Source organism: Equus caballus, chromosome X, assembly GCF_041296265.1.
Source record: "Equus caballus isolate H_3958 breed thoroughbred chromosome X, TB-T2T, whole genome shotgun sequence".
Taxonomy (NCBI): domain Eukaryota; kingdom Metazoa; phylum Chordata; class Mammalia; order Perissodactyla; family Equidae; genus Equus; species Equus caballus.
The window spans coordinates 106,500,682-106,521,082 of record NC_091715.1 but is presented as its reverse complement, the minus strand read 5'-3'; the positions used below and the strand labels follow the sequence as shown (position 1 = coordinate 106,521,082).

General features: G+C 50.4%; 1 protein-coding gene and 1 long non-coding RNA gene across 5 annotated transcripts in view; one reads left to right on the top strand and one right to left on the bottom strand.

The window, feature by feature from the left end:
- LOC138921734 (uncharacterized) overlaps positions 1-11,473 on the bottom strand; it is a 52,904-nt gene extending 41,431 nt beyond the window's left edge. Inside the window, exon 1 of the long non-coding RNA XR_011434581.1 lies at positions 11,373-11,473. This is a non-coding gene — a long non-coding RNA (uncharacterized lncRNA). The remainder of the gene's footprint in view (positions 1-11,372) is intronic.
- Positions 1-20,401, top strand: part of TSC22D3 (TSC22 domain family member 3) — a 60,528-nt gene that overhangs the window by 18,288 nt on the left and 21,839 nt on the right. The window lies entirely within an intron of this gene.

Sequence of the window (20,401 nt, the reverse complement as noted above, 5' to 3'; positions counted from 1 at the left end):
CACCACACACACTGCTTCCTCCCAGCTAGCCCTCCTTCTTGGCTCAGTTCATTCAACAACCAGTTCTTACCATTTGGTTAATCAATCATAGATTCCTAAGGTTGGAAGGGAGCTTAGAATTCCCGCGGGTAATAGTGCTGCACCATAGAGAGCCCTTATGGTCCTCCTGGGCGCCTTAGGGGCTGCCAGAAGGAAAGAAGAAGGGAGAAAGGAGAGAGTTGAGGGGAGAGGAGGAGAGGCCAGGGAGAAGGTGAATTTGAGAGAGGGAAGCAGCGGAGGAGGGACTTCGGAGGACAAAAAGAAAGAGGGGAGGCAGATTGTGCCGCCGCCCTCACCAAATAGAGGTCATAGCTCCAAACAAACAAGGTCGCAAATAAGAATCTACATGTGTCTTTTAAAGCTTGTAGAGTCTGGATCCTCACCTGGCTTGCTTTTCCTCACCAGAGAGTTTTCAAGCTGGGCTCCCCTGAACTAGAAGGCGTCCCTCAGTGGGGGGCGGGGGGGGAGTTTAGGGGCTCTGGGAGCCCTGGGAGCTGAGTAGGTGGAGTTCCCAGCCTTAGCCTTGCCTCCTTCAGAGCAGCTGTCCACCTCTACGGACTTTGTATCCAGAGACCCTGAGAGTGTCCAGATTAGATTGGGAGTGGGGGGTAGGAATGGCGGATAATGATCTGTTTAACAACAACAGAAATTTGTGAGCCACTGAAGGACCTTAACTCTTCACCAGAAACAGGAATCTCTTCTAAAGCATCCCCAAGGGCACGGACATGCTGCCTTGGCTTGAAGAGTCCTTGGGTTTAGCCAGCATCAGCACACATCTTTCTGGCCTGCAGAGTGCTTTGGCCCCTTCTGTTGTGTTCTTGCTGCGGGCCTCCTTTGTCTCCTGACCACCCTGGAGCAGGCTCCTGGAGGGGGTGGAGGGGTGGGGAGGTGTCACCGGCTTCCCAGGAAAGACCTTGTTCCCAGCTGGGGGCACCACGTGCTCCCCACTCCCCAGCCAGAGGTCGCTTGGGCCTGTGTGAGCAGGGCGGACAGGCGGGCCACTGATGTGGGCTTGGGGCACTCCAGCCTATGCAGCCCCTGGGGCCAAGGCTGAGGAAGTCCACTCCACAGAGGGCACTGTCAGAGTTAAGTGAGGTCTAGTGTGGAATTCTCAGCAGGGGAAATAGCTCGAGGGAAGGAGCACTTGACTGAGAATAAGGGCTCTGTGTTCTGTTGCAAACTCCAGCCTTGGCTGGGGCTGGCACCTGAAAGGAGGAAAATAATAAGGGCCGGGGCCCTAGCCCTGAGAGGAAGGCGTGAGGGTGGCAGGCTCAGGACGGTATCCCAGCCATTCGGCCAGTCTGAAGCCCTGCCGGCTTTACATTGGAGGAGGAAATAAAGCCGTGCTTGTTGGCAGTGGGGACCATCTGCGTGCACTATACAGAGAGCACTGTTTCCCCAAGCGTGGTAAACAGACACTGGGGGGGGGTGCAAGATGAGTTTAGGTGGTACGTGGACTAACTTTGTTTTTCTATTTTTATAGCTATTTATTTATTTAACATGTATTAGAAGGGGAAATGTGTCTAACACATACACATTATGATTTCAAAAATATTTCTAAGGTGGAGGCATTTTTAAAAGTGAACCTGCTTAAAGATATTTTAGAGAAAATATTAAATAAATACCAATACTGGCAGTACTCAGATATAGCCAGAATCTTGCCCGTGGTAGGCGAAGCCCTGGGTACAGAGCTGTACTACCACAGTATGTTAGCAGGGGCGGGCGAGAGGAGTCAGAGGATAATAGGAGCGGTACAGTATGGTTGAGATGATCTTGTCTATGTACACCCAGCTCGAAGGCCCCTTCTGACAGCCCTAGTCCAAGTGTAAGAACACCCTGCTATTTTTATATCCCTGGTGTCCTGCTCTGCCCCATGACACTCAACACTCCAGATTAACAGCAGGCCTTTCCCTTGCTCCAGGGCGCTGCCTCTACCACGCTGTGCCACACACGGGGAAACAGCCCCTGGAAAGTTGGTGGGGCTGTCCTCACCAGCTTCCACTGATTTCTTCTCAGCATTGTTCACGGGCATATTCAACTCAAACCTAAGGAGACATTTCCGGGAAGCAAGTCAGAGAGGTACAATCTTTCTCTGAGTTCACAAAACCCAAGTAGAAGGACAGGAAATACGTCACTGCGGCAATTTCACATGGACTCGTGCCGATTTCCGGACAGATTCGGACAAGATTTGGTGGGAAATTTGTACAAAATCAAACGGGACAAAAGGGTTCTCACTTCTGCCAGGAGTTTGTGATGGGCTCTGTGTAAATAAGCTTAGTCCGCTTCCTCCTCCCATTGCCCTGAGATAGAGAACACGACTATTAGTCCTGCTTTCTCTCAGGGCTCACCTTGCCGATTATAGGGTGAGCCCTGGAAGGAAGCGGCAAGGTGATAAAGGTTGTGGGTCTGGTCTCCTGCCTTCCTGCTGGGTTGTACCTCAGGAGCCTTGTGTGTCTTCCTATGTTGTCCAGTCCCTGGAACTGTCTTCAGCAAAGAGCTCAAGGAGAGACAGCTGAGCTTCAAACACGTTTAAGAAAGGAAATATCACAATGTCCTTTGGTCGTACATTCCACTGTTTAACAACCTCTGCTCTCCAAGACTGTTCCTTCTAAATTCTGTCCTCCAGCTTTCTTATACACCGCTTAATATGCTTCAGTGGTCTTATGATGTCCCTTGTCAGCCCTCTTTTCCAAATTCGCTAAATCTATTTTTTAAAAAAGACTTTGAACCTGCTTGTAGTTCTCTATCCTTTAGACACTCTCCAAATTCTCTCCCAGAGATTTCATTCTGTCCTCTGTGACACCTGGGAGTGTAGCAAGCTCACCTTTGCCTTTAGCCAATCATCCCAGTCTCTTCCCTGACCGGTGACACACATTTGCAAGACGGCAGGTTAGGAAAGGAGCAAAATTAAGTGGACCGCAGAGGACCCAATCACCTGCCCTAACCCCCCTGAGCTAGTTGTCCCGTAGGAGACTGGAGCAGTGTAGGGTTTCGTCAGTGGCCGATGGCCATGGAATAGAGAAGGAAGATGACCTCACAGTTCCTACATGCTTCTTTCCTATTTAGAGCATCCAGGATCATGCTTCTTCCTTAATGATACTAAATTGTGTGCTAACAATTCATTGCAGCCTCTGTCTTTAGCTGCTCTACCCGCACAGCCCCATTCTTGTATCTGCGTAGAGTCACATCTTGATTATTCCTATATTCATTATCCACATTGTGGATTATCCATAGCAGTCACTAAATCTCAGGTTGTCCCCCTCCCCCTTCTAGCCAGCCTCTGGGTACTCAGGCATGCAGGGTCACTTTGACACCTGTCCAAGTTGAGCATAAATAAAGAAGATTCTTCAAAAATAAATAATCCACTCCCAAACAGATTCCAAATGGGAGCATGGTTGAATTTCATGTGGCTGGGTTAACACTGGACGTGTGGCACGGATGATACAAAATAAAAGATAATATAAAAAAATCTCGTATGGCTAGCTTTGAAATTACAATATGGGTCTAATATTTTTTTCCAGTAGTTCTGCCTTCCTAATTACTTGGGCTGATCTGAAAATGGCCTTGCATCCCTGGAGTATCCAGAAACTAGGCGGAGAAATTGGGCGTAGAGAGAAGCTAAGCTGAGAACAAGCATTGCCACAGACATTTCAAAAAGTGGAAAAGCCACCCAGAAACACTTAGCCGTTGGCTTTCAGACGTGCAGAAGTCTTTTCTGTGTGTCTTTGGAATGTGCCATATGGTTGTTTATGCTGTGAATTTGTCCAGCAAGGCCTAAGGGGCCTGTCCACTGGTGCCCAGTTTGACTTCGGGAGACACAGGGCCAGGGAGTTGACAGGAAATCATAGTTCCCTTCTCTCTCTTCACTGTAGCCTGAGGGCTGTATCACTATGTCTGGTCTGGTCATCCGACCTGTGCAAGTCTGAAGGAGGTGGTGCAATTCATCTGAGGAAAATCACGTCTGAGACAGGAAGGGGCACGGCCGCCTCTTCAGCCAAGGATTTATGTATCTGTCACAGGAGGGAAGTGTGAGCTGAGAAATGACTCCCAGAAGTGCTAGAATTGGAAGAGGCAGCACTGCTACCTTTCACAGTCAGTAGTGTATTCATTTGGAGCCTATGCTACCTCGGGAGGCCGGCATCCTGGCCCCTCCTCCCTTCCTCGAGTCCATCCGCCCTCCTTGCTCCCTTCCTCCCTCCCTCACTTGCTCCTCTCTGCCTCAGCACACATTTAAGAAAACAGAGCAGAGCTGGCCAGGTGCACCCTGCCAGGGGCCAGGCTGTAGGTGAAGGAAGAAGGGCAGAGGCTTGTGCTGCTTTTTGCCTGGCAGAGGCCAAGAGGACCGGCCTTTGAGCCAGCCACAGCAGCTTGGAGCTGATGCCATGTCACCATGGCTGGCACTGTGGCAACCTGAGTGGTTGGGGTTCCTCCAGTTCCTGCAGCCCCCAGGGGCCAGGAGGCTCACTCAGTTGGGCTCTATCTAGACTTAATTCTTGCTGTCTTTGTGAATTGATTTTTGCATTTTTGCCTGCCGTGTATATCTTGGCTTGGGGCCCTCTGCTGAGCCTGGGGCTGCATCTTTGCTCCACGTCCCTTCTCCTGCTTATGAGGCTGCCAGACCCGCTCCCTTGGCCCTCTCTTAGGCTCCTGTGGTGTCTCTGGTGAATCTAAGCTAGACAGCAGTGCTCCATCTTCAGGGCTGTAGTTGTCCAGACAGCTTCTAACCTCTCCAGGGCAAAGGGACCCCAGCTCAAAGTCCGATCCAGCTGTCTTTGGGAGTACCCGCCCTGCTCGGGTCGGTGCCTGGTGGAGACAGATTCCTGGCCTCCAGGTGCAGTTCTTTGCGGGTTCCTTCCCTATTTTTGTCTCCAGGGCAGGGGCTTGGCCAAGGGAGAGAATTCCCACTCCCACCCCCATGACAAATTCATGCTCCTCTTCTCAGGAAGCAAGGGGAGGGCCATGCCAGGCCTTAAAACCGAGTAGGGAAGTTGAATGGTACCCCGGCTCCAGACCTCGTCCCTCATCACCAGCACATGGTCCCTGCATTAAGTGGAAGGAGAGGAGTAGGAATTCTGGGGAAATGCCTCAGTCTGGAGAGGAGACTGTCCAAAGCATTTTCATCTGTGGTAGAGGAAGCAGACACATCCTTCGGAAAATGGTGAACTGGGTAGGATTTGGTTTTGACGCGCTCTTTTCTCTGCCAATTTTCCCTTCTAGCACAAGCTCCCTCAAACTACCCCCAGCTGCTCAGGGCTCTCAACTACAGGGTGATAGCTCATGTTCCAGAACTTTCCTGAGCTCCTGATCTCTTAGCCATCCCCTTGGAGGAGCCTTGCTTTCTGCTACTGCTATTGTGATACAATGACTCCAGCAAAGGTGTAAACAGCTGGTAGTAGCCAAGTGTGCTTCCCCCTCCCCAGTCACAATTCTGTTTAAACCTGGACCTTTGAAAGGAGCAAGCAAAGTGAGACCTGCAGGCCCATCTGTGGGCTAGTGGAGCTGGCCTTTAGGGGCCAGGTTCCTCTGACCTTTAGCCCCTCAAATCATGCCAAGCAGGCATTTATATGTAAGTCCGTCCCTGAGGATGTGGTTGACTTAGCAGAAGGGAGTGGGAAAGTCCTGGTTGTGCCCTCTCCCCACCCACATAGAAGCCCAGACATAATGGAGTGGGTGTCAGGGTGAAGGCTCCAGTGTAACCTGCAGAGCGGGTAGCTGAATTCAGCCTAGGCCTCTGGGCCCTGCCCCCGCCAGCCAGGCAGGCACTTTTAGAAGATGCAGGCAAGAAACTAGAAATCTTCCCTCGTGTCTACCTGAGTCAATTGACTTTTTAAATATCTGAGAAAACAAGAGTGAGGCAATTACTTGTAATAGCAAAACCATTCTCGCTTGAAGGAAGGAGCTCTAACCACTTACTGAGCAAGGGTTACAGTCCTTCTGAGGGGTCTGTTGCAAACTATTTTTGGCTCATTTACTCTTCTTTCCTCCTTGAGTTCTGTTCCTCTCCAGGCCCCTCAGGAGCCCCTGTCTCCACCTCCTTCCCCGTGTCTGTGCTCACACAGGCTTATGCAGGGGAAGTAACCCCTAGCCAAGTGATTCTCTCATCCAACACATTTTCCGAGATGTCCCACTGCTCCCTTCCAGAAAAGCAGGGACAAAGACTGTCTGGGCCAATGTAACGACCTCTTCCCCTCCGCCCAAGCACACCGGAATTCCAAATGCTCTCGTTTCCTTCAAGCACAAATGGCTTTTGCTGTTGATCCTCTGCTCTGGGTTACCCATTTCCTGCGCAGCCCTGGCACAGCGAACGTGTCTCTGTAGCAGCTACCTCAAGGTAATTTGAGAAGGAGCTCTAGGCCACCACATGTGGAAAAGGAATCAGGGGAAGACACATGTGGAATAAGAATCTCCTAGAGAGGGATGCTGGGCTTTTGCAAAGGGCCTGAATAGTATAGAAGTACCAGCATTGGAGTTTCTAGGATGCCAGCATCATTTACTCTAAGGTGATTTTTTTCTATTATTATTATATCTTCCCAGTTTCAGGGACTCTGGCGAAATCCCTGATGCTGTTCCATCTGCCTCAGGGAGTCAGCAACCACCCATGTCCTGGCTGTGTGAAAGTCCTGGACACACATAGCCCTATCCGGTCTGAATCCTTCAGCCTGTACCTGTAGTATCTGATTGGTTTCTGCCTAGTCAGTCAGCTGTGCCCTGTTGCTGAGCTTGTTTGGGTGGGGAGGGTGGGAAAATGGAGCAAGTGCTCCAGGAGGGAGCTGTTCCCAGTTTCCCTGCCTCCCAGCTCCCCAGCTCTCTCTCTTTGTTCTGTGTCTCCTGTTTCTGGGTTCCAATCCTGGCCAGGCCCAATACCGACTGCCTGTAATGCTGGGTCCAAAATTGTGCTTACACACTCTTCCACAGCTCCTGGTCCGCTCAGCCCCTGGGCTGGTGGCAGGTTTCTGTCTGCCTGGCCACTGAGCCCACCTAAAGATGTCTGGCCAATTCCTTCTGGCCTTTTCCTCCTCACCATGCCGGGGATGCCCATTCATGGTGGGGCCACAGATTGGAAGGAGCTGCTTAAGCAGACTCACCCTGGGGAGCAACTCCTCCCCCCTCAAAGCTAAGTGAGAAAGCAGGAGCACTGGTCACATTCATTTGTTCCAGGCCTTTCCTTTACCGATTTCTAGAACCACATTTTTCATAGGCCTTCCAGCACTGATTACCAAAGCTGCAACCCCAATCCAGGGTCACCCAGGAATGCAAACCTGGGACCCTAGACAAAGCGGCTGAGTAGACAAAAGGTGTTGCACCCAAATCTGTCTGCCTTTCTATAGCATCCTCTCATCTCTCCTCATGATGCCCTATACCCAAACCCCTCCAATGGCCCAGCTGTGGCTGCCCCCTGGATGCCCAGAGCACCAGGTGCCAGAAAGAGCTCCTGCTCTACATTCGTGGTTTTCCAGTGAGTTCCTTTTGAGCCCTAGGCCCCCACCAGAGTGATCTCAAGGGCAAGCAGAGAGCCTGGCCAGTGGGGCTCCATGCTCCTCACCCCACCTTCAACTAGAGTAGCTCTCCTTTCATCTGTTTTATAAAATGAGTTTTCCATGTGAGACTCTGTTTGAAAGAAAGGGTCCACTTTTTTTAAGTCACTGCTCTAGGCCTTTCTCTCTTCCGTACCCAAATTAACCTACATCTTCCTTGTCCTTTTTCCTGTGGTTCTGAACTCTGCTAGGGGACAATGGAGAGTAACGCTAACCAAATAACCATCCCTACTGATGTTAGCTACCTACAGGCAGCTGGCAATGCCAGTGCCTTCACCCAGAGAAGACGGTGAGGAGAGCAGGCAAGTTGGCACTTTGCTCTTCGCATCACGTGGCTGCCTCCCCACCCATCATTAATAATAATCCCTCGCATTTGCATACCACTTGACAATTTCCAAAGCACTTTCACAGACTTTATCTTATTTGATCCTTTGGAAAGCCTGTGAAGGCCGCCAGGGCATGGCTGTCATATACATTTTACTGACTCTTGAGACCATTTAATCACTGGCCTCTCTGAAGAGCTTGCTAAAGGTAACTAGTTAGTATGAGCTGAAGGGCTGGTTAAAAGGAACAGAGAGTTGGAACAAGGGTTATAAAAGGAATGACGGGGGAGGGAGATGAGGCAGAAGGGAACAGCAGAGCCCACAGTGCCGCGGCATCCACCAGCCTCGTTTGTGAAAGTTTTCAGAAGTAGTATGGAACTTTGGGACGGGCTGACCCAAGGAGGTGAAAAGATTTCCCCTTCTCCATGATGGTGACTTTTCGGGCTCCTTGGCTGGCCACTGCCCCCACCTTGTCTCATTCCCATTTTACAAACTTGACCTGGTCACACAGCTCTCTTGAGGCTCAAAAAGTAGAATGTCAAGTTCTAGAACTGGAAAGGCCCATAGAGATCATCTAGTCCCACCCCTCATTTTATAGGAGAGGAAACAGAAGCCCAGAGTCCAAAAAAGTCTTGCCCAAGGTCACACAGAGAAGCAGAGGCAGAGCTGGGTTGATCCCAAGGTTTCTCGACTTACAGTCCGGAGTGCTTTCCACTATAACCCACTGCTGCCTCTGTGTGTGTGCGTGCATGTGTGTGTAGAGTTGTGAAGGAGGGCAGTGTGCAGTGCCCAGATGCCTGTCTGGTGAACTGCTGTGGCGCGGACTTTGTACCCATGTACAATGGCTGGGGGTTAAAGCCATTTATAGGGCCTGGGGTATGGTAGGGTGTGAGAAAGACAGGGTTCAGGGTTTCTCTCCCAAGGGGATTCACCCATATAAACTGCTCCAGGTAATTAAGATCCCAGAAGAATTGGCAGCTGCTTGCTGAACAAATTAGACTCTGCCTTTATGGGCATGTTCTGTGCTGGAGATCAGAGGGCCCTCCCTGATGTTTGGTTCATTAGTCATTGTTCCCTGTCAGAGCAAGCACTCAGAAAATTGGATGTCTGGCAACAGCCTGTATTCAGAAATTCAATAGCAGGAGCAGCAACGGCAAGAGCCGAGTGTCTGGGACAGTGCTCCATGCACAGTAGGTGCTTGGAAAATGCTTGTTAGCTAACTAATGAACTAAGTAAAGAAAGCCTTTAGTCCTCTGTGCTATTCAGAATGAAACAGTGTCAATAACAGATCTGATTGCCTTTCAGCCAAGCCACATTTGAACTTTTTAATGGGCAGGCTGGCAGGACTTGGATGAAAACTCACTGGACCCTAGATTTCCTATGTAGACAGCACTGCATAGATCACAGTGCCCACCACTTGGATCTTAGCTCTAATACACTCACTCCTCCCTCTTAGCTTACCCAGGACTTCCTTCTAGTTGAATCCAAAAGCCTTTTCCCACTTCTGGTCTTCTTTGGCCAGAACAGAGTCAGCCTGGCGGGGGACAACATGAGGTTCCAGGGTATATGTGGGGAGGGGGAAGGGAACAGGCTCCAAGAAGATAACCAGGGCTGGTAGACTTTAACATCAACTTTTTCGTCACCATCTTGCCAGGCCTGCCAGGTGAATTTAGACAGACACTTTAGTATTGTTCTTAAATGTCAGGGAAAGATTTTTGTTTTTGTTTTGTTTCTTATACTAAATGTTCTTCGTTCAAAATACCCAGGATTCCTTGCAAAGGTCAGCTAGCATAGCAGGACTAAGAGAGTCTTAGAAGCTTTTGGCAGTCACTAAAGGTTACCACTGGTGTCTTGTCTATAGGCCAAGGGAGTGAACTCTGTGAGGGATTTCAAATGTCCTTGATAGACTTTTCCACCATACTAAGAACCACTAGAAAAAGCACTTCTCCAATTCACCTAGCTCTCCAGGCACTCCTTCAAATCCCATCCACCAAAGAAGAAAGCACTGGAAGTTACTGAGCACAAACTTGTTTTGCCTTTGTTGGGAAGGAGGATGTGTATGAATTTGTGTATGTGTGTAGCTGTGTACATATGTCAGGACTTGGGTGTGTGGATGGCGTTTGGGTTACTATGTGGGTGTACATAAAAAATGTTTAAATCATATGCACAAAAGGTATGGAAAAATGTATGGTAAATATATTTATAGTGGGGGGAGGGATACCTGTGTTTGTGAAGGGACAACTGGGAGCATGGTGTCTGGGAGGGTTGGTGTTCTTGTGTGTGTGGCTTGTGTGTATAACTCCATCTGAGTCTATTCCCGTATATGGGACTTGAGAGCCAGGGTGAGGAAGGTATATGTGAAAGAGGTATGTGTGCCTCTGTGTGTGTGTGTGTGTGTGTGTGTCTGGTGAGAGTTTGTGAGGGTGTATATGTCTGGACTATCCTCAAGTCTTAGGCTTGCCTGGGGGAACTATCTTAGCCACTATTCCCTTTTCTCCACTCCCAGACCACCTTAAGTTTTCTGCCTCTCCTTCGTCCTTCTTAGGGAGATATTTTCTAGTGTGCATTTCGCCCCCCACCCGCCGCCCCACCCCCCACCGGCCTTTCTCTGTTTCATGATCTCTATTATGCTCCCCCCCCACCACTGCCCCTTCTCCCAGGCCACCTGCAGTCTCTACCAACAAGTGGGGGTGACTCCACTGTTGAGAAGGGCAGTGCTCAATGATTGGGAAACAATCTTCGAGCCAATGAAATGTCTGCCTAAAGATTGTTCTTGGATCTATGGGAATCCTGTGGGTCACCCTTGGACAGATTAACATCATTAAGAAATGTAATAGAGATATTCAATCCTAGAATGTTGGTGAATTAATTAAAGCCTTGTTTTTAGTTCTATTGAGAAGGAAAATCATTTATTATCTTTAGTCTGACCCTGTGCCTTCAAGAGAACTCCTATTCTGTGAAAATAAGGGCTGAGGTAGGCAATTCACACATACTTGTGAAATCTAAGCAGATTATCTCACCAGTGGCTAGAACTGTAATAAACTAAAGTGACCTAGGTTTAAACAAACAGATGTTTGAGGCTGACAAAGTCTAAATATGACCCTAATTAATGACTTGGTTAATAGTAAGTAGTTCACTCTTTAGAGATATTAGCTAAATTCTCAGTTTTAGCTATGTCTCCAGGCTGCCTTTGAATTCTTCCTGTTAGAAATGAAAGAGTTCTAGCTGCTCAGTCTGTGAGGCCATTTTTGAAACAGGAGAGAAGGAAAACCTAGAAACAGTTCTGATTGGAATGAGTGTTTTAAGAAAAGTATTTCTAAATACTCAGGATTCCCATCCATAAATGTGTGTCCACCATCAAAACCAGTCCTCTTATATCTTCTTCTAAGTAAACCCATAAACAAGGTATATGTTAATATCTATTAGTGAACAAACATGGTCCCTAACTTCAAATAATTTTCTAGTAATAACTCACTCTGGATCCGATGTAGTCACACAGGTAGATTCAGGGAGACTGCCACTTCTTGGAAACAAACCTAGAAAGCAGCCTAACCTCCTGTTGCCAAAGAGATGGATGAAACAGAGTAGAGGATGCTGGGAAATGGAATGTCCAGCTCTTGGGCTTAATGGCTGCTTGGTGGGAGGCACCCCACCCTTGTCACAACTGCTGATTCGTTATTTCATCAAGATGGGACAGGGAAGAGGTAGTTAAATCAACTGACATGCTGGCTTTGGGTGGCCCTCCCTTCAAGAATAGCTCTTTCTTTGCTGCAAAAAATACATCCAGCTGCAGATTTCCGTCATCACTGGATACAGTTGCAGATGAATTCAGAAATTATACTGGCCTCCCCAATTGTTGTTACTGAGTTGAACAAGCACTATTGAAACCGTCCTCTTGGCCACACCACTGTCCTGAGTGCCACAGGAGGAGGGAGGAGGGGAGAAAAAACTACCAAAGGCCTGCTTCCCACCCTTCAGGAGCTTTGGGTCAAGTTGGGGAAATGGAATACATGCAGAGAAATCACTCAAGAACAATTATAAAGATATGTGTTCACAAATGCAAAATAACACATACTAAAATATCCTATAAAATGATGGGCTCTATAAAATGATAGGTGAAATTAAGTGGCAGTTGCAACTGTCTGGAATCTTGGTGCAGAACTTCATGAGTAGAAGGTCAAGAAGGACCTAGTTCTGTCTGTCTCACCCTCAGCAAGAACAAGGAGAATGGAAGTGGTTAGAGTAGGTTCCAAAGCATATGTTTAAGTATTGAAAGTAGTGGGCATGACTGTCTTCCATGCTGACCTCTTTATTTTAATGGAGCTTCTCCCAGATATCCAGGTCACCCTGTCTCAGAAAACAGCATGTGCTATTTCCACGCTGGCTGTAGTGAAGGGCTGGTGGCTTCTAGTAGTGGAGGGTTGGCCATGTCAGAGAGGGCGGGATCAACTCAGCTTCAGCCCCAGCCCATGGCTTGAGCACAGACGCCATTGATTTAATTTTGGCCTGAACATGTCAGGGTCAGCCTTGTGGACCTTGCCATCTGCCTACAATCTGGCCCAGAGCTTGCTCAAAGTTAAGAAAACTATCCATGGCTTATCACCTCGAAGCTGGTGGACATTCCCACCCACCCATTTCCTCTTTCATGTTCACAACTGGAGTATTGCATCTGGGATGGGGAGGAGCAAGGTGGGCTCTGAATCCCAAAGGAGCAGTAGAGTCCGCATACCTGACTTTGTCCTCACCCTGCTCCCCCAACCAGTGGAAAAGCTAGGGCTGGGCTTCTACCCCCTTCCAAAGCTTGAGCTCTCAGTAGGAAGAGCACTCTAGAAAGGGTGAAGGCAGGGAAGAGCAGAGACCTCCAGCCCAACTCAGGCTTGACATTGAGCACCAGGTGTGATACCCACCTGGCCCAGCAGTGTCAACAGGCCTGTCTGATGACAGGTGAAAGGGGTCTAGAGTGCTCACAGCCCCACACCACCCTCAGGGCCACTCTACAGTTCGTCAGGCTGCACTGCCCACTTCAGCTCGGAGCTGGGTCTACAGCTTCTGAGTCCAAAAGTTCCTGCTTGGGCCTCAGGTTGGTATATCTTCTTCCAACCAGGGCCAGGCTGTCTTTGGGATAGTTCCCTGACTTCTAGTGCCAGCTCTTCTTCTAGCCACTTTCCCACTCTAGACCTCAGTTTTCCCATATGTAAGATGAAATAGTGGGACTAGACGATCCGTGAGGTACCATCTGGCTGTGCCATCCTGGAGTCTAAGTGTCCTCCATTTTCTCACGAGGTTAACCCTTTTGGGGGGGATGGGGGACAAGGGACGTTTGAGGACTTTGAGTTTGGAAGCTGGTCCAAAGTTCCCAGGCTGTGTTTGTTTTTGTGTTGCGTTTGCTTCTTACCAACTGGTTTCTCCCATCGCTAAGGGCCAACGGCCACTCTGGTTTGGGCCGTGAATGCAGGAATGTGGGGTGGGAGTCAGTTGCTCATGGCCGCCCTGAGCTGCTCCACATGGAGCGACCGCCTCCCCCTCAAGCTGCAGAGGACGTTCAGTGGCTCCTGCTGGAGCCGCCATCCCTCGCCTGACTGGGCTGGGCAGGGCCGCCTCCCCTCGGTGGTGGCCTTGGGAACTGACCCCGAGAGGCCCCCTTGCAGACCCCAGCTGCTGGGCGCCACGGGGCCGGCTGAGTGTGGGAGTGGGCGCTGTGCTTGGGGCTCCCAAGAAGCGGGGACTTCCGGGGACAATGTGAAGAGCCATGCAGGTCCCTGGGCCGGATCAAGTTCCGCTCAGGAATCTGGGAAACTCAGATTGATGGAGGCACTGTGGGGGTTGGTCAAACTGTGGGCTCGGGGATGGTTTGTCATTAGGCTGTAAATGAACCTGGGGGAAAGGAGGAGGCAGGGGGCTCTGTGAGGCTACACGCTCTGCTTCCTCCAAGGGACCTTGGAGCCCTTCAAGCCTGACTCCTCATTTTATGAGGGAGGGAGGAAGCAGGCTTCCTTGGAGCCATGGAGGGCCAGGGGTTGGAGGGAGGGCTTGTTTTCCCGTGTGATCACGTGACCCTGGGACTCCCCCTGTTTCCCAGTCCTTTCCAGGGAAACACTGGTGAGCTGGAAGGAGCCTAGGCGGGGAGAACAGTGATGATGTGCCACACAGAAGACAGAGTCAGCCACAACAAACAAGCACAGCCTCTCAGACAAAAACAAACACGCATGGTCTCTCTCTCTCTCTCTCTCTCTCCTCTCCCCGCCCCCCCCCCCCCCCCCCCCGCCCTCTCTCTCTCTCTCTCTCTCTCTCTCTCACACACACACACACACACACACACGCGTATGCCAAGGCCTCACTGCATACTCATTCCAGGCCGTCAAGTGAAACTCTGTGGCTCTGACTTTCTGTGAAGACACACTGGTGGCCTAGCCCACATCACCTGTTGGTATAACTTCACTTTGCCCAGGTAGGGGGAGGGACAAGCGTCCTTGGAGGGGGGTGGGGGCATTTTCTAAATCATAAAAAAAGAAAGAAAGAAAGAAAGAAAACAAAGCAAGGCTGAAGTCCTCCCACAGGCAGGCTCGTGCTCCGGGTGTGCTTTCGTAGGCCAGAAACTACAGAACTGGGAGTACTGCCAAGTGCTTTATCAAAGGAAACAGCCCGCCCAACAGCTGGAGATGGGCTCCTGCCAGCTGTGTGTGCCTCTGGGTCTCTCCTTCTCCTTTTCTCTCCCCTTCTCCTATCTTCATCCATTCTTCTCCTGCAGCCTTGCACTTTGCATTGGGAGAGCCCACAGATGGACTTCCTTGGACCACACAGAGTACCCTGGACGCTGAGTCACTGAGCAGATCGAAGCCCCAGCTGGAGAGGGGGAGGCTGTCCTTGCAAGGGGATGTGCTGCTCAGAAGCAGGTCTCCTGGCATTGGGCAAGGGGCTGCGGGGCAGCAAGCGCTTCTGCTGCAGCTGGAGCCTTGGGGAGATACAGTCGTGTACTCCTCCTGTAGCCTCCTTTTCGCCCACAGTGGGAGGCAAGTGCCTGGCTGGGCTGTGTGTGTTGGCGGCAACAGGGTGTTTTCCAGCAAGCTCAGCAACTTTTCCATCCATATTCATTAATTAGTTAATTACTTGGATTCATTTCTCTAAGCCTTGGGCTTCCCAGGAAGGGAGGAAACGATGTGCTGGTGGGGGAGATCTCTGAAGAAGGATGTTCTCTCCTTCCTAAGGGGGGCCCACTGGCAGACTGTAAGGAGAGAGAAAGGGCAAGGGTAACTTCCTGTGGCTTCACCCTTTCTCCCAGCCCTCACCCATTTCAGGCTCCTAGTTTGCCAGCTAAAGTGGCCAGCACAGCCCTGAAAGGCTGCTCCAAGCTGTATTTGTAGAAGCAGCCCAGTAGAGAAAGATGCCAGTGGGGCTGCCTAGCGCTGTGAGCGGAGCTGAAGGCAGCAGCCCTGTCCCTGGGGAAGCCTAGAGGCTTCATTCTGTTCCCTGACTGTGCACAGCCTGCACCTCTCACCCCAGTTGACCTCTGGGGATGGCTCAAGGAAAATCTAACATCTACCCTGCCAGCCTGGCCATGTCTCAAGGCCAGGGGCCCTGTTGGGTTCTCCTGCCAGGTGCTAGGAGCTTAAGTAATGTCTGGTGGCCTGGCCTTGGGAGTAATCACTTTAAAGCTTGGGTCTTCCCAAGTAGGAGGCAGCAACTTGGTCTCTGTGTATTCACCAAGGTTGCCACGTTAGCTTATTTTTTCTTTAGCAGTTATACTGGGTGAGTTCCAGTGTGATGGCAGACACCATGCTGGGGGTATGGGGGATACCAAGAGGAATGAGGCTGCAAACTTAGATAGTCTTAGCTTCTGACATCTGGTGGGCATTCTGCTGCCCATCCTCCCTCTTTCACACCATCGCCCACCATCTCTCCCATCATTGTGGTTCTTCTTCCAAGGCTACGCTCCTGGATCTTCCCTCTTACCCTTCTCTTCCTTCTTTCCCTGAGACTTTTTGTACAAATGGGCACATTCGTACACTTAGTCACAAGGACCACGTGGTGTACTGAGCACAGGCTTTGGAGCCAGACAGACCTCGATATGAATCCCTATTCATCCACTCACCTTACCTGGTGGGACTTTGAGTAAGTTATTTCGCCTGTCTGAGCATCAGATTCCCCAGCTGTAAACTGAGAATGATACAAATAATATCAATCCTACAGGAGGGTTAATTGAGGTAATAGATATACTGGATATGAAGTGGTTTGAACTGCGTTTGGTGCAAAGTAGCCACTCAACGAATGTTAACTGCTGGTGTTCACTGTTACTGTCGTGTGTGGGGTGTGTGTGTGTGTGTATGTGTGTGGATTGAGACTGTCTTTCGCACACAGCTGGGCTGATAGAAGTGACTCTGTGCTAAACCATAGACAACCTGGAGGCCCTGACCAGGACACTCAGAAGACACAGGGCAGTTCCATTTGTCCAGCCCTGGCAGCCACAATCCTGGGTTGAACAAGGTGTGGAAGTCAAGAGCCTGAGGCAGAGTTCAACCCCATATCCCTGATTCTGTCCGTCCCAAGCAGGGCTTCCCCTCAAGCCATAGGCCAGACTAGACTGGCTTCTCAGCATGGATGGGGCCAAATGTCTTCTGGGAAGCTCCACCTTCCCCACAACTTCTCTGGACTCTGGCTTCCTGGCTTCCCTCATTTGAGGTCTTCTTTGTCCTGTCCACCCCACTCTGTGCTCTAATACACATGTTCTTGCCACATTTTCTCAACCCTGAGTGAATCTGAAAGATCCAGAGCAGGGTTCGAAAGGACCATTTCCATCATGGCCTGTTGATGACCGTCTCCCTGAGGATGTGTGTGCGTGTGTGTGTGTCTAGAGCCTGCAGCCTTGGGGTACCAGTTCCTCTGCACATTTAAACTTTGTGCCATCAAGATTTCTCATTCCTAAGCCAAATACTGACTGCTTGACCTTCCATCAGCAGCGGCCTCTGAGAGCTGGGCAGTCAGAAGGATGCTGATGTGGGCATGTTCATGACTTGTGATCTAGGTCTTCACGAATGGAGGTTTGTGGGGCTTGCCCCCTCCAGTTCCCTCACAGGGGCACTTCCGATGGTTGGCACCAGCAGCACGTCAGCTGCAGGGAGCAAATGGTGTAAGGGAAGAGATTCCAGGTCTTCTTTGGCTACGGCTGATTCCTTATTTCCTCTTCTTTCCCAGTTTGGGAGCATTTGTTGCTGTCTGAAGGGTCGGGCAGTGCCAAGACCACAATAAACAGCTTGTCCAGTACACACAAGCTCTTTGGACCCTGAAATGTCAGCTGGCCAACTGGCTCACAGCTAGACCCTGCTGCGTGCTGTTTGCATCCGGCCCTGACAATGCCGCTCAGCACTTGTAGAACCATGTGTCATAGCAACAAGCCTGGGAGTAGGGGCCCCACAGTGACCTGGACCTAGCTTTGGGATGCCAAGCTTAGGGGCCGCACTTAGGGCCCTGGTTAAAAAAAAAAATGACTTCCTTAGGGAGCCAGCTTTTCAGGTCTCAGACCAGCAAAGTGGCCTGCCCTTCCTCTCCCTATCTGGGTCTGGCCCCATGGGCAGCAGACAGCCAGACTCCCTATGTCCCATATGGCTGAAGTGCTGACTGGTGTTGGACAGAAACATCTCGCCCAGTGAAAGCTAGTGGGTGTGGGGCACGCGCCTCCAGAGGGTGCAGACAGAGCACAAAGGGCAAGAGAGGAGAGGGCGAGGCAGCAGGGTCTGGTGGCAGGAGTGCCAGGCCAGGATCCAGGAAACCTGGGCTCTGCTCCCAGCCCCTGCCACCAACTCCCTTGGCGTCCTTGAGCAAGATCACCCAGAGGGCAGGGTTGGGGGAGCAGGCACAGGGCCAAGACCTTGCCTAGGAGAAGATGAGCTACAAAATCTAGTTCCTGCATTTGGGAGGTGGGGGGGTGGTGTTTAACCAGAACATCTTTCCACTGAAGAGATCCCTAGATGCCTTTAAATACCTTAGATACATCTTGGCCAGCAAAGGACCCAAACTCAGGTGCCTAGGAGACGTATCAGAAAAGAGAGAACTGCTTCTTCCAGAATGTCCTGTCCTTTGCCTTGCTTGGGAGGCCAACAGGCAAGGATCCCTGCCGTGAGGACTGAGGGCAGAAGGCCCAGTTGTCCCTTAGCTGTGGAAGGCTCTGTGATTGTCCTCACTTCTGCCTCTTGCGGCCACCTAGAACGCCTTCTCTGGGGTGTGATGTTTGTCCCTGGTCCTAAGAGTTTGTATGGAAGAGGTGTCTCCCAGCTCACTACCCTAGGTGCCCAGGCCTCAATATCTCCAGTCTCCAGAGAGCCACACCGTGACACATGCTTATTCTCCAAACCTACCTTCATATCTCCTCTCCGAGCTTCCTCTGCCTGGTAGCAGCAAATCTGCGATTTCATCTGGCCCTACATGCTCAGTGAGGACTCATGAGGTACAGTAGTCTTCAGTAGCACAAAACACAATTGATAAAAGCTACCAGTGCCTGACACAGAGTAGGTATTCAATAAATATTTGTCAAATGAATCCAGGCTGGAATAAATTCACATTTTCATATAAAAGACTACATTTGATGCTGGAAATTTCAGGCTCTGCGGTAGGACTAGTTTGAGGAAAGGAGGAAGAAGCTCGTTTGTGACCATGCAAATAACAACATGGGGGCAGCCACCCTCTGTGTGCATGGCGGGAAGGGAGGCTGCACCCACTGGGGGCAGGAGAAGGATGTCTGGGAAAAGGGCCAACATCTACTCTAGTCTGCAGGCCTCAGACACTTTTCAGTGCAGGAAAGCCCCATGGTGTTGTCTAATTGGCTTTCTAGTTGTTCTCTTCCTTAGTGAAGTCCCAGTGTGGCAAGCTGAGGTAGGACTGAGCTTCCAGAATCTCCACTGGAGCTCTGGGCAGCTTCTGGTTATTCCCAACTAGGTGCTAATTGCCAGGGAGGACCTTGGATCTCATTAACATTGCCTGAGGGAGCCAGGAGGGCCTTGGCTGGGGTCTTCACAAGTCACTCATGCCTCAGCATGCCCCCTCTCCCCCTTTGGTTCAGGGGCTCTGGGAGCTGTGGTCTGGCCTTTGCAGCTTCGCTTGCCAGATTCCCGTGTTGTCTATGCCTTCACAGCAGGGTGGGTGAGAAAGAGCAGCCCAGGAGGAAAAAACAAACAGAGGAAAGGTCTCCGGGTCTGTTGACATTATAAGTGCTATTGATTTTACAAGATTTTTCCATTGGGAGGACAGTGAACTGACCTCGTTTCGCAGCCGGCTGGGGCTTTGACGCCACTGTCTAGGCCATGAACCGAGAATCCAAGAGGCTATGGCTTTATCTCAACACACACTTGATAGTTACCACTCCCGGCAAGGCCAGGCTGGGGCCTCCAGGGGTGGGATGTGGGAGGGTGGGGGTGGTTACAGGCCTCTCTGCTCCTTCCACCTTTCCCCAGGGACTCTGTATGACGCCAGGCCCAAGCGCTCTCAGACCTTGCTGGACCTGGAGGTCAGGGAAGAGGGCATTTTCAAGCAAGAAGGACTCTAGGCATAAATCTCAGACAGGAAAAGGGTGGCTGAAAGAGCACTGAACTAGGAGTTGGTGACTTGGGCTTGCATCCCAACTGGGTCACTAATTAGCTGTCTGATTTCAAGCAAATGACCTCCCCTCTCCTGGTCTCAGTTTTCTCATATGTTAAATGATATAGATGGAACTAAATGATCCCTGAGGTCCCTTCCAGCTCGAAAATCCAGGTTTGTAAACAATGCTGAAGTTAGGAAGGAGAAGAATATAAAGAAGAAACGAAGGAGCAAGAACGAAACAGTCCAGTACAGTCCAGAAGGGGGAAAACAGGAGAGCAAGAGAGGTGCTCCCAGTGGAGACTCCAAGGCCTAGATCCTCTTCCCAATTCTACCACTAATGAGCTGTATGACCTTAGGCAGGTCACTTCCCCTCTTTGTACTTCATTCAAATGGGATAAATGGGTTAGCTCCCTGCCCCCCAAATTACTTTCTTGTTGGGAAACCTAGATATACACATGAGAAACAATTAGGGAATAGAATTAATGCCCAGTGGTGTGACATGGACAGTAGGTGGCATTTGGAAAAGGAGAAAGCAATGGCAGCTGGTGGGCTACCTAAAGACCTTACCTAAAGGGCAAGGGAGCAGAGTAAAGGAGCAGTAGCCCCAGAACCAGACAGACCTGGATGGAGTATTGGCTCTGCCCCTGCCTGGCTGTGTGACCTTGGACAAGTCGTTTGCTCTATCCAAATTTCAGTTTCCTCACCCATAAAAGGAGAGAATTGAAGTGGTTGATCTTCAAGGTTCCTTCCATCTCTCAGAAGATATGGGAACACAAAACACAACAAAAAGAGGCCAGAAGATGCTAAGTAGGCCAAGGATTACAGACATCACTGATCCCTGCCCACGAACGGACATAGAGTCTGGGCAGGTGTGGAAACCGAGGCCCTGCACGGGAATTCAACTTGCCTAGGGTCACACGACGATTTCACGGCAGG